The sequence below is a fragment of the Bubalus bubalis genome, chromosome 1 (genome assembly GCF_019923935.1).
Source record: "Bubalus bubalis isolate 160015118507 breed Murrah chromosome 1, NDDB_SH_1, whole genome shotgun sequence".
In the NCBI taxonomy this organism is placed as follows: Eukaryota; Metazoa; Chordata; class Mammalia; order Artiodactyla; family Bovidae; genus Bubalus; species Bubalus bubalis.
Genome location: NC_059157.1, coordinates 4,807,362 through 4,821,769, shown reverse-complemented (window position 1 = coordinate 4,821,769; position 14,408 = coordinate 4,807,362). Strand labels below are relative to the sequence as shown.

The following is a 14,408-nucleotide window of genomic DNA, read 5'->3' as shown; positions in this document are numbered from 1 at the left end:
AACGCTGGTTCCAGTCTAGAGTGGACAGGAACTACTTAATTTTGATCTGAACACAGTTTCAGAATTTCATCTAAATCCCTAATGCCTTCACTAAATATCATAGTATCATCTCTCTCTAATCCGCAGATCTGTTAGTAAACAGGTTGGGCATGGGAGGGTTTCTTTAGCCATGCAATGCTTTTAAAATATCAGAAACCACTGCCAAAGCTTAAAATTCAGATTGTGCCTAAACAGCTACATATCTGACTTTCTGCTTTTTGAAAAATGGTAAGGTCTGGAAACGTTCCCATATTAGCATCACTCAGCAGGAACACAGCAGCGTTCAGCCTCCCTCCAAAACGGAGCCGTGTCATCCACTTTACCATAGTCTCTTCCATTCCTGAGGTCATCACACCTTGGGGATGGGGGAAGTGGCCTCACAGACTTTAGACACCTTACCTTTGGAGGCAGCTGCTGTGTAAATTTCAGGCTTTACCAGCACCACGAATTCAGACAGTCCAGGCCTCCCAGTGTCTCGTCTCCTTTGTTTCCTGGAGGGTTCATTATTTCCTCTACGGTACTCCATTCCTTATTGGCAGTTCCAACACCATCCTCAGCTATTTATACATTTATTAATTTAACTGATATTCACCTATTCTTTTATACTGATTGGGAGTTCTTTTATACTGACTAACGATATATAAGGTGCAATCACTGTTCTTAAGAGCCCCATAATCTAAAAGAGGGGTTCAGAGTTGAGAGTGGCAGAGATTTAAATAACTCTTAGCTGTACACTGTTGGTGGGAATGTAAGTGTGTGCAGACACTATGGAAAATAGCACGGAAATTCTGCAAAAACTAAAAATGGAACTACCATATGATACAGCAATCCCACTCTTGGGCATGGATCTGGAGAAAACTATAGTTTGAAAAGATACATGCACCCTTATGTTCATAACAGCACAATTTACAATAGCTAAGACATGGAGACAACCGAAATGAGTCAATGAATGGATAAAGCAGGTGCGGTATATAACACACACACACGCACACACAATAGAATATTATTCAGCCATCAAAAAAATGAAGCATCTAGAGATTATCATACTAAGTGGAGTAAATCAGCCAGAAAAAGACAAATATCACATGATATCACTTACATGTCGAATCTAAAATATGACACAAATGAACTGATCTATGAAACTAAAACAGTCTCACAAATACGGAGAACAGACCTTCAGTTGTCAGTGGCCGGTGGGGGAAGGAAGGATTGGGAGTTTGGGCTTAGCAGACGCAAACTACTAACATACAGGATGGATAAGCAACAGGGTCCTGCTGTATAGCATAGAACTATTTTCAATATTCTGCAGCAAACCATAATAGAAAATAATATTAAAAAGAAGAATATATGTATACACACACACACACATTCTTTTTACTTTGCTGTACAGAAGAAATTAACTCAATGTTGTAAATTAACTATGCTTCAATAACAAAAAAAATTCTCAGCTGGAGGGCGATATGTAAGACCATATGTCTTGATCTTCTGCATTTTGTAGGACAAGGTTGAGAGCTTTTATTTGCCCTGTGTCCTCTCTCTCAATCACGTTCTGCTTCTTTTTTCCCTCTTTAAGGATATAGGGCAGGGTATCTGAGCTGAGCAGGGGAGTGGAGAACAGAATATGTGTTTGACAGCCAGACCCACGGACCTTTCTCTGTGTTAATACACACTTTTAAGGATGATATAAAAGGATTTAAATATTTAAATGCTAAATGTCAATTTTGGAAAAACCTTGTGGAGAAAAGCTTTCAGTAGAAAAATTAATCCAGCATAGAATGTTAGAGCTGAGACATTTTATTTTATGGGTGGGTAGTTTTGGACTGGCTTCCCTGGTGGCTCAGCGGTAAAGAATCTGCCTGCCAGTGCAGGAAATGCAGGTCCAATCCCCAGGAAGATCCCCTGCAGCAGGGAATGGCAACCCACTCCAGTATTCTTGCCTGGAAAATCCCATAGACAGAGGAGCCTGGTGGGCTACAGTCCATGGGGTCACAAAAGAATCAGACGCGACTTAGCAACTAAATAGCAACCCAGCAACAACAAATGGCATTTCTCAGGCCTTCGAGATTAGCAACAGCCAGATCTCAATCTCAGATTTAAATATCCCCAGGTAGTTTTTTGTCTTTAATTCTCGGATAGAAATATACACTATTTAATAATCCCATTGCCCCACCTCATCCTCTAACTCCTTTTATTAAATGAATTCACCACATTTGAGTTCATTCCCTACGCCAAGCACTGCTCTGGATGCTGGTAACACAACAGGACCTGAACAGGGGAACTAACATTTCAGTCTTGAGTTATCTCTGAACCCAGTCCAGGCTCACAGTGCATTAGGAAGGCCGGAGACCCTCAGCCCATTTACCTCCCAGGAATAACGGAACTATCAAGTGAGACAACAACCAGGAAAAAAGCTGTGTAACATCAAAGGGTCTTATAAATTTGGTTGCAAATTCTAACATGTCAATGATGGATTCAGCTCATCATGTAAAAGAAACCAGAGTAATTGATTCCATCCTGCGGTGAACCACACGGCACTGATACTGGCTTCATCTGAACCCAAACCTGGGGAAAATCTGTTGAAGGAATGGTGACAATATTTAAAAAGTCACGCAGAGAACTGAAGATGTCTCAACTGCATCCCACAGAACATTCAAACGGAATTGTTTGCTTTCCCAGAGTTTCACTTCTTTGGTACTTCCATTTTGTCTCCTTTGACAGAATGCTTTTCCCTGCTTCCGCAACATTTCAGACCAGAAAATAAAACTACCTGCAGCCCACATTTCCATAAATGCCCCTGGGCTGGCCAGCAGGGCTCACTTTCAGGACATCAAGGGAAGTCACCATCAAGTGAACTTTCTCCAGTTAACATCTTTCTCCTTTCTGAGCCAAGTAAAAAGGTTCTGCGAGCAGCTGTCTCTCTTTTGCCTTCTATCAAAATCTGCAAGGTTGACTTCCATCCGCTAAAAGTGATGTATAACTGAGCTGCCCTGTGGCCACTTCTCCTTTTCTGCAAGAAGTCTGTGAAGCTTCTCCATTTCTGGGATTCTCCAAAGACATCCTTATGTCCATACGTGACACTTTTGTGACACTTTGTTTCAGACTGAGGGACTCCCGATAGGAACAAGACTTGAGAAGCTAAAGTCACCTATGGCCCAAAGTTCTGCCTCCAGATTAACCATAAGGACAGAAGTCAAACAGTCAGCTTATCCTTTGATCTCAGTTTTAACCCCTCAATGGTCTCCTAGCTTTCAATAGCATTCAGTATATAAAAACTTTGTAACAGTATCATCCACAGTTATTTAATGTCCATGTCCACCTAAAATATAAGCTCCAAAATCATATTTGTCTCTTTATGACTATCCTCATCGCCTGAAATAATTCTTTCCACATTGGAGGCACTTATATATTTGCTGAATTAAAATAATACATAAAATAGAGACAATTGATAACACCTGAATCTCAGATTTAAATATCCCCAGTAGCTTTTGTTTGTTTTTAAATAGCAATAATCCCACTGCCCACCACCTCATTCTCTAACCTCTTTTATTAAATAAATTCAACAGGTATGTATTGGGTTCATTGTCCATGCGAAGCAATGAATTGCCCTGAATGTCATTTGGACTGCAAACTCCCTCTGGACAGGCTTACACGGGACAAAATATTTTTCACCAACAGCATCAAAAGGCTTCGCTGGCTTCCCCACCACTGTCTTACTGAACTCACAGCCCATGTGCCACTGAGGTTTGGTCTCGTCTCCAGCCATTGGTACTGCAACAGGACTCCACAGTCCCGGGTCTCCCTCCACCCTGCCTCCCAGCTCTGTCTCGCGTTGCACCCTTTCCACCGAGTGCAGAGAGCATGCAATCTGACAGGTGAGCGCATGAGCTTCCCTGTGATGTATCGCTGTCCAGCCTCTACAGACAAGAGGAAAGAGAAGTGAAACAGAAACTAGGAATTACGGCCCCAAATGATGTCAGCAGATAACTTCAGAGTTTACCTTCCTATTAGTTCTGAACCTGGCAGGCAAAGTAGCTGCTCTTTGTCTTACAGGTCAAATCGCAAACCTGAAATCAGGGAAAAAAGGCGAAGCAAGTCTCTAATAGAACATTTTTCATCCTATGGTCTCAGAGATTAGATTTTTTTTTTCTATTTTTACGTAAAACAACAGAGGTTTATGCCTCCCTGTCTTTCCAAATCGTACCCAGAGGCTGGCAATATGGCTCCAGTCGGTAGTTAATAAATCTCAAGTAATGTATCGATCACTCTTCATGCTTTTTTCTATTGTTCTTAAAACATAGGAACTGTCTCATTATGTTAAGAATAAAAGGACAAGTTTCCACACTTAAATGCCAAGCAAGGAAAGAAATCCCTGGGAAGCTAATAATGAAACAAAGGTGGTTTTCTTCAGCAGAACTGTGTGCACTAAATTGCACTTTTATGTGATTTTTAAGGCAATTTGCCACTTTCTTGGCACCACTTCATCACTTTCCTTCAGCAACAAGAAGAAAAAGGAGGGCCACAACGACCTATATATTACGGCTCTAACAATGCCCAGGGCTGGTCGCTCCCAGTGCGTGTCTCATTTAATAATGGATATTTCATTTTCTTATCCAAGTTGGAGAAACTGGAAGGTACATTCTCACTACCCCAAGGATTTTTGCTCTTCCTCCCAGCTTGTCCATCAGCGAATCTTCATCTTTGCACGTAGTGAACAGCTGTATGTCCATTGCTTCATTGCCTACCGTGGTGTATACATTATACACAACTCCATTTGATACAGAACATGTATCAAATTCCCTCATTACAAAAATGGGGAAACTGGGGCCCAGTGACTTGCCTTTAACCACGCAGACTATCAGTGCTACAGGATTCAACAGCTCTTAAAGCGGATTATACAGTTAGTAGCTGAGTGAAACTAGAGAGTTTTATACCCAATCTGAGCCTGGTTTTTCCCATGTCTAAATGGGACAATGCCTACCTGACTGGCTTGTTACTTCCCAGCTCCAGGGCCTTGCGATGAAAACCCCTCCATCCCCACCCTGGAGGCTCCTCCTCATCTCCCCCTGGACTTTGCCTTAGCTGCCTTGTGTCACGTTTCACATCTCCCCAGCATGCCTTAGCTGCTCCTCCCCGCTCCCTTCGGTCCACAGGCACTCAGGACACCCATACTTGCTTCTCCATTGTAATTTAGTCACCACAGCAAGTAAACGGTAATTAAGTGGCATGTGGGGAATTTGCTATGCAATGCTTTTCTACTCCACTCGATTATACGCTGTATGAAGGTAGTGAGTCAGTCTCCACCTCTGGCCACGCTCATGCTATCAGCTAGCCCACAGCAAGTGCACTGGAAGTATTTGCGAAATGAACATCAAAATACAAATCCCATAAATTAAAGTCAGTGTTCATGTTTTGTCTCAGGCCCTCTGGTTGTTGAGCCAAGCGACACATACATAGCTCTTTGCACCTCTCCCAGGTCAGTCCAATCCTCTCTTTAAAAATGACTTACTTCACGGTTTCTGTGTATTGATAGCAGCTTCCTGGTGTCTGACATTTTCTCTCTCATTTCGTGTGAGCAAAACAATTGAGGAAAAGTCAGTTCTGAGTTTAGCTCTTTTGGCAAAACAAACGTCCCTCTTCCCTTCTCCCCCCACCCAGCATTTGCCCTGAATTTGACTTCACCACAGTCTACATTAAGAACAACAGCTAAACCCTCTTTGAAACTTTATTCACCATGGCCAACAGGAAAAAAAAAAAGAGCTGGTGAAATTCCTTTAAAACGCGCCTTAATCTAGCTGGAATGCCATAAATTGCTTCCAGATGTGCATGATACAAAAGTCAATCAAAGCTATTTATACTGACACTCTACAGTCCAAACAATCTGAAGCCAAATGCCATGTCTCCGCTTCAACAAAGCTATAAATGTCAGTTTTGTTGAATTTGGAGAGGTGTTGCAGAGTTCATGCAAGTTTGAGTTCTTGACTCTTATAGAGCCGGCAGTAATTTCGAAAGGGGGGGTGGGGGGAACAAAGCCATGACACGCACAAACTTCTGTAAATCCCCGTCTTCACGGAGTGTACCTGACACTTCTCATATATGACCTTGAAAGTCCCACCGGTCTGAAGACAATACTCGGTCTTATAAAACAGAAAAATGTAGCTCTTGGATGAGATGCCAAGAAACCCGAGGAATCTGGCCAGACCCCCCTCACCCCACCCTGAACACAAATAGGCACACTCGGGAGTCGGCTGGCTGCGTGGCCTGTACTGATGCCTTTCTGACACCCTCATAATCCCAACATTCTCACAACAGCCTCCACACAAAGGCAGTTCACGTTGTGGGTAACACACACAGGCACCAGCGTGAGCGTAGTGCCTGAGGTCCAGGCCACTGTCTGAGGGGCTGTCACTTAGACACGATCCCTGTCTCTCCTCACATGAAATGCAGTTCCAGGCTTTCTACCTTGGTAAGCACTACAACCTCAGTGTCCCGTGCACAGTAAGCCCAAATAAATAATGGTGAGGGAATGCATACTTAAAGGAAAAGAAAACTACGAGTCTAGTAATTTCTTTTCAGGGATACACAGTGCATCCCATACATACAAACAAGTTCTGTTTCATGAGTTCAGTTTGTTCTTAAATCCAACCAAGTTAGCTTAGGTACCCAACTAACATAATCGGCTGTATAATACTGTACTGTATTAAGTTTACAATACTTTTTGCATAAGTCATACATAAGAAACAAACACAAAAATGAACATTTTTCATCTTAGAGTACAGTACCTTGCAAAGTACAGTAGTACAGCAAAGCAGCTGGCATCCAGGGGCTGGCACTGGGTGAACGGGCAAGAGGAGACAGGGGAGGCGGGAGATGGCAGAGCCGAAGGGGCATCAGCAACAGGAGGCAGGGGGCCCACTGCAATTTCATTTGTGCCTGATGGTGACGGAATGCATGTTCACATCTTTGAAAGTTCGCAACTTAAGGCTCATGTTCAGGGGACTTACTGTGCTTGGAACAAGTGAATTCCGAATAGAAACTCCAGACACTTACACAGTCGATGGAAACAGCTTGGGCTTTAGGCCCCCAGACTTGGTGCTTCAAATTCTGCCCATGGACCAAGGAGTGGCATGGCTTCCTCCGGGAGGTCTCCGGACCTCAGTTCCCTCCTCGGGGTTGGGGGGACGGGACGTCTGTCTCCCCCAGGCCTGCCAGGGTGCTGTTGCCCTTCCATGCCAGGCCTCTGGAGTTCTCTCCATTCTTCTGTTCCCATGGCTGGCATCTGCAGTGCTTGAAAAACTAAAGGAGCCAGAAGCAGCTCAAATTTGGAACCAGAAATAATACAGAATTCCAAGTGAATGCTAGCCAGTTTTCACCCAGCCTGCCACAGCGCCTGGGTGGAACCCCACGAGCTCGTGCAGCTCCCCGCGGTTGCAGCTGCGGTGGGCCGGGTGAAGGGCCATGCGACAGCATGCACTGCCCTCTGGGAAGTTCCTGAAGGACGACCACCTCGGCTGCCACAGCCACTGCCTGTCTCTGTGAACACGTTCTATTACAGCATGCTGTACCCATTACTTTATTTACCTATCGTCTGGCTACTTTCACACTCAGGGCAGAGCTGAGTTGTTGCAACAGAGACCATAGGCCCTACAAAGCTGAAATTAAACTTTCTACAATCTGGCTCTTTCCTGCTGACTCTGTTTATGAACCTCGGCTCTCAAGTTGGATTCTGTTTCTGGTACCCAGAGGATGGCACATCACTTCCTTTCACTTAATTCAGGGAAGGTCCTTAACTCCCTTAATCTCAGTTTTTCATTCATAAGGTGGAAATAATAGCTACCTTGTATGGCTGAAAAGATTGCATGAAAAAAAAAATTAGGTGTTGAACCAGTTAGCACAGTGCCTGGCACCTAAGAGTTATTAATTCAACTGTAGCAGCTTCATCATTGCCACCCATCAATATTTCTTGACTTACAAGACATATCATGTCATGTGTGAGTGACACATGGCAAAGGGGAGCAGCCTTCATGTGGAGACAATCAGAGCAGTGGGGGCCGTGGCCATAGGAGAGCCCTTTGTCCAAAAGGGTCAGTGTCCCCTGAGCTCTGGCCACAGATGGCAGGTAGGAGTGTCAGATCAGGTTTTCCAGGTTTTAAGAATTTCTAAGGGACACTGGAGATTGAGATACTTATGCAAAAGCTTATTTTTTGCCTTTCTTTTTGGGGGGGGGTGCATTGTGTGGCATGGGCTTCCCAGAGGGTGCTAGTGGTAAAGAATCCGCCTCCAATGCAGGACACCTGGGTTTGATCCCTGGGTTGGGAAGATCCCCTGGAAGAGGGCATGCCAACCCACTCCAGTGGCCTGGAGAATCCCACAGACAGAGATAGAGGGGCCTGGCGGGCTACAGTCCATGGGGTCGCAAAGAATCGGACATGACTTAACTGGCTTAGCATGCATGCACGCATGGTGTGTGACAGGCAGGAAGTTAGTTCTCCAACCAGGGACCAAACCTGTGTGTCTTGCAATGGAAGCCCAGAGTCGTAATCACTGGACCGCCACGGAAGTCCCAAAAGCTTCAATTCTCAAATGCTGTTAACTGACTAACAATGTTTAAAATCACTCTGTAAGTCTAAAACGACACCCATAATCTTGTTTTTGCTTTTATTATTGATGTTTGACTCGGTAAAAAGAGAAGGAGGAAAGGGGAAGGCCTGTGTACTCAGGGTAGAAGATTGCCCACGCTGTGTCAGAGTGGACCTGGAATACCTTGGTTCTGCCACTAAAAACCATTTGGGTGAAGGTTTGCTCTTTGGGCATCTACTTCTGTGATAGCAAACACACACGTGCGCCCAACTTGCTCTGCCTAGAGAAACCACGGTGCGTACTTTCTAGCCACACCCTCTCAAGCATTTATTTCACAGCTACTATGTGAAATGCTACACACCACAATGCTCTGGTCCTCCTGACATACACCTAAGAGATGTGAGATACACGCCAGCGTCCACTTTTAGCCCCCATGGTAAGCAAGGGAGCAGAGGCTCAGAAACACCCTCAGGGCAACGCTCATTCTGCTGAGGTGACTGCATCTCACAGCCTCAGAACAACTTGAAAATTTTCACAGTCCATCATCAGGAGACCTAGATTTTACCAGCATTTAAATCGTCTACTTTTCACTTTCTTATGAGATGAGGGCTGGGAGAGACCTCCATGTACATAAATTTTCAGCGATATGAGATAGAATGCTTAAGCTAACAGCGGCTGTGGAACTTTGCATTGAGGCCACTTCTGAGCTGAGGTTTGCTCCCCAGAACCCCCTTATCTGAATGGGCTCATGTTACAGCGGGTCAAGAGTGGTCTGCCTGAGACCTGGAAGCCTGGTCTTCAGTTTCTCACTGCCTTTGTTTATTCTAATTTGTTCATCCTCCTATTCACATCCAGCTCTCGCTGACCACTGATCTGGCCATCCAGCAACATCCTCAGGCTCCTGGTCGGTGCCTGGCAGTGTATCCACAAGGGGTAGCTGCATAGACACGGCCTTCCTCAGCTCCTCCAGCACCCTCCACCCGCTTTGCAGCCCCATCTTGGGGGTTGGGGGGGCCTGGGTCTCAGATTTACTAATTGGTGATTTCTCTGATTCTCCCTTTCAGACGTTGACTTCCCAGCTCCTCATGCAGCTGAGTAAGATCTGATTCCTTTGCTGTGCACAAGCTTTTAAGTGTAATTAGGTCCCATTAGGTTATTTTTGTTTTTCTTTTCATTACTCTAAGAGGTGGGGGTTCTAGAGTAATGTTTGCTATGATTCATGTCAAAGAACGTTCTGCCTATGTTTTCCTCTAAGAGTTTTATAGCATCTAGCCTTACATTTACAGCAATCCTACTCTGGGGCATATACCCAGAGAAAACCATAATTTCCAAAAGATATGTGCATCCCACTGTTCACTGTAGCAATATTTACAATAGTCAGGACATGTAAGCAACCTAAATGTCCATCAACAGAAGAATGCATAAACGGATTGGGACTGACGTATACCCACTACCAAGTATAAAACGGGTAACTAATGAGGACCTACCATGTAGCATAGAGAACTGCTCAGCGCTCTGTGGTGACCTAAATGGGAAGGAAATCTGAAAAGGAGGGGACAGATGCACACATCTAGCTGTATTCACTGCATGACGTAATGTATTCTCCTATGACTGATAATTGCATCGTTAACCACAACGTAACTTTGCCCTTTTATCTTTGTTAAATTTTGTGAGAGATGTGTAGGATGAATTCACAGAAGCTGAGTTGCTAGAACAAAGGGAGGATTCGGTTGCAATCCCTGCCCGGGGAACCGCACCTGCCTGGCTCCTGCTGAAACACCCTCCACTGATCTCTTAACAATTTATACTTCCACCAAGAGTGTATAAAAGTGCCTGTTTCCCATACATCCTGACCCGTGCGATATTGATCAAGCTTTTCTACCTCTGCCCATCTGATTGGGGAATGACAGCATCTCAATGTTGTTTAAAGACAACATGGCTCTAATGAACGCGCAGTAGTGCCTGGAGCTCTCACCTCTGCTTCCCTTCACTGCCACATAATCAATCAATAAACCAGACTCACCCTGGGATGGATTAACTTTATAAAGCAATAAGGGAGCCTTAGCATTTATGTAGCACTTCAACTGATGACTAGAACTGGCTTCAAGGGGGGAAAAAGGATTGCAGCTAATTATCCTAGCCCACAGGGACATTAGCTTTTACTGTCTTTGTTTTCCCACTCTTGCCTCAGGTAAGTGGAAGGTGTGGACAGGCAGGCTCTAATATGCAGACTTTGGGTTAATGAGCATAAACAGTGAGCTCACTGATTGCAGACGTCTTTTACAATGCAGTTTCAGTGGAGGCTACTGTTGCCAATGCTGGCTAATGTTGGTAACAGGAAAAAAAAAAAACAATTAGTGAATTCTAGCCCTATTAATAGTTTCTTGGGAAAGAAAATGATTTTGTTTTAATTGGTACTCTGCCTTGATTACAGGGTTAGTAGATAGATGGGTACGGATGTTTAGGGCAAAAAAAAAAAAAAAAAAAATCCTTCTAATGGCTTTAATCAGGACAAAATCTCCCAGGAATAATAAATTATCAGCTATAACAATAGAATGTTAAGAAAAGTAAAGTTTATTAATTCTCTTACTGCATTTTTCCTGATATTATTTATGGCAGCCTTAGTTTTCTTGGTTTTAGTGCCTGAGCCCTGGTATTAATCCCCTAAAACTGGAGTGAGAGCTTGGTACATGTATATAAAGACATGGAATTATTTACAAATGCCCTTTTCAGTTGTTCTTACTTCATTTGGGGTAAGATGAAAAGTTGGAAGTTCTCAGGTATGGCTGAGGGAAACAAGTCTGCCCGGGGGCAGTTGCCTTCCGGGGCTGGACCCCAAGTGTGTGCTACATAGTAAGGGCAGATGGAAGAGGGTCCCTCAGTTAAGAGAAAGCTGGGGGTCAAAAGGGAACAGACAGCAATGAACCTATTTAGTTTCCACTACCTTCTCTTGCGGAGAAGGCAATGGCAACCCACTCCAGTACTCTTGCCTGGAGAATCCCATAGACAGAGGAGCCTGGCGGGCTACAGTTGATGGGGTCACAAAGAGTCAGACACGACTGAGCGACTCACACTTTTAACTTTCACAGGTTCTCTCTGCTCTCCTATCTCCTCCCGACCTTCTCCCCACCCCAGGGTTCCAGATGTCAGCAAAACGTCCGTATTCTGGGCAGCGGGAGGGGAGGGAGCATCGTCACATGTTTTCATTAAAACAACCGTCTCTCTTCCCTTGGGAACCTAGGACATGCCTCCGAGCTAGGAAGAAGACCAGGAACCCAGCTCTGGGCTTGCCCACGCGTCTCTTTACCCTGGCAGCTGCACTTGGAGGGCAGACCTGGGCATGCCCAGTGCCTCTCAACCCAGGGGTGGGGGCGGGAAAGCAACTCTAGCCGCCAGGGGACATCCGGCAACAGCTGGGCACATTTTACGTGTCCCCACCTGGCGTGACCGGCACCTCCTGAGGTCAGGATTGCCGGTAAACACCCTATAACGCACAGCACAGACCTGCACAAAAAGCAGCATCATGTCCAACTCAAAGCACAGAATCCAGAAACCCTCAGTAGCATCTCAGAACAACGGTTTTCTCTTCCTGTTATCGGAGCAGACTGGAAAAAGTCCAGAATAACTAATCTCGAGGTGAGACTACCCAGAGACTGATTTTCTGCTATTGGTGACTGTTGAAGGGGGAGAGAGTGTATTTTTGTTTGTTTTTAAGTTAACCCAACAAATATTTGTGTATCTAAAATAGGATTTTAGGGACAGACATCTGATAAACTCAGGAGTGCTCTAGAACACGACACGGTGAACACCAGCTCTTTAGCTGGGCCTGATTTCTCCACAGCGTTTCCAGGAAGCTATAGGACTTCCTCAAAAGTACAGAAATAAACCCCAAATGTTCCCTTAGACACTTGAACTGCAGAAAGCTGAACTTTCCTAGGCCTTCATGTATTTGTTTTAATACTGCTCAGAGGAGGCATACGATAACATGAGTTACATTCACTAAATTAAACTTTGAGACTGTTTCCTTCCCTCAAAAACTGGTTAAACACCTTTGACATTATTGTGACCCAAAGGCCCCAGATAGCAAGTTTTTAACCAAAGCCAAATCTATGGGAAAATATGGAATTAAATATTGATATATCCAGTCCTCTTTATTTGATTATAAATTTCAGAATCACATCCTCAAGCTAGCTTAATGGTCACAGAAAAAGGCAGAAGAAATTACTCTAGGGTGATGATTTAGAGAATAATACAAAGTAATCTTCAGCTAACATCACTAGCTTTAATGTGTGTAGGGGCTGAATATAAAGTACAAGTTGGACAATGCAATATTTTTCCTCTCCCTGATCTTTCTCAATCTCACACAGGCTCCAGCAGAAGATAATAATTATTTCCCAGTAACATAATAATAGAAAAGGTATTGACCAGCGATACAATCTACTTGATCACCCTGCGTGACTCCATTCTTAGCACCGAAAGCTCAATTTGATGGCAGGAGATATCTGTCTCTCAAAGGAATAAAGGGCTTTCTAGCTACACTATAACTGAAGGCTGTGATTTGTCTTGCCTGACACCGTATTCTACGTGTCCCCAAATTCAGAAGCCATGCATCATACATCATCAAGCAGATATTTTCACTCTGGTGTGATTTTTTGAATCTAGTGTTCTATGGTAGCTAAATGCCGCTAAAGGATTTCAGCCTTCTACTCTATTCCATGTTGATTTCCTTTTCCCATTTGGATGAAATAGTAGCAGGACCTTATTGCCCATTCCTGAGATGAAGAGCAGACAGCAGTGCCATGTGGGACTTACTCTGCTTTATGGACTCAGCGCTCTCTGAGGATTATCTTTAGCACACAAAGTGTCCTGGGGTGCTGAACCGTGCTGCAGGGTCTGGGGAAGTGGTTGAGAAATGGGTCAGAATCACACAGAGAAAAGGAAACTCCCCACCGGCCATATATTTTTAAAAGCTAAGAAGGCTCATCAACAAAGACCAAAGAAAAGGCTCCCGTGGGCCATTTATCCATAAATGGAACCTGGAAATACTTTCCGCTTGGAGTTTATCCCCAGGTCCCTAGTTTTGAAGCAGTTATGCAAATCAGAGTTGGGCTAAACTCAAAGACCAATTCATTTAATTTATTTCTTACCGTTGGAGTTTACCTTTTTTTGCCAGAGGCTCCTGCTTTCTAAGAAAAAGAAACACAAAGTCCTTTGCCTTTTGGGTTCCACAGCACCAACCTATGGTTTTATGAGGATCAGAGGGATATTAGATGGAAAAGTCCTGGAGGACAGACCAGCACTGTCTGTGCAGGCCTTCGCCAAGCTGTGCTGCTCTCCGTAAAACGCCCTCTTTACAAGAACAGAATCTGACAGTGCCCAAACCAGCTCCACCTGATTAAAAGGGTCCTAGGGTGAAGTTGATGGGCTTCCCTGGTGGCTCAGCTGGTAAAGAACCCACCTGCCAATGCAGAAGAAACAAGAGACAAGGGTTCGATCCCTGAGTTGGGAAGATCCCCTGGAGAAGGAAATGGCAACACACTCCAGTATTCTTGCCTGGAAAATCCCATGGACAGAGGAACCTGGTGGGCTACCATCCATGGGGTCACAGAGGCAGACTCGACTGAGCACACACACAAAGTGAAGTCGAAGGGAGATGACCCTCAGTGGCAGCTCGGATTTTACCAGAAAACCTGGCCAAGGATGTGCCTTTCTGTACTTCAGGGGATGAGAAGTAACCTCATCCCTGGGATGCTGGTGAGAACAGGTCTGGGTGCCCGTACCAGCGCCAGGCA

The 14,408-nt window shown here is 44.6% G+C and overlaps 1 long non-coding RNA gene across 4 annotated transcripts in view; it reads right to left on the bottom strand.

The window, feature by feature from the left end:
* Positions 1-13,971, bottom strand: part of LOC123328110 — a 91,771-nt gene extending 77,800 nt beyond the window's left edge. For 2 of the 4 annotated variants that reach the window (XR_006639729.1, XR_006639727.1), the window contains exons 1-2: positions 13,777-13,971; positions 13,429-13,509 (exon numbers count right to left, since the gene is read on the bottom strand). This is a non-coding gene — a long non-coding RNA (uncharacterized LOC123328110). Of the gene's footprint in view, positions 1-5,922; positions 7,333-13,428; positions 13,510-13,763 lie in introns of those variants that run through there. The other 2 variants (XR_006542929.2, XR_006542890.2) reach the window with 2 other exon arrangements.
* Positions 13,972-14,408: the final 437 nt, after the last annotated feature.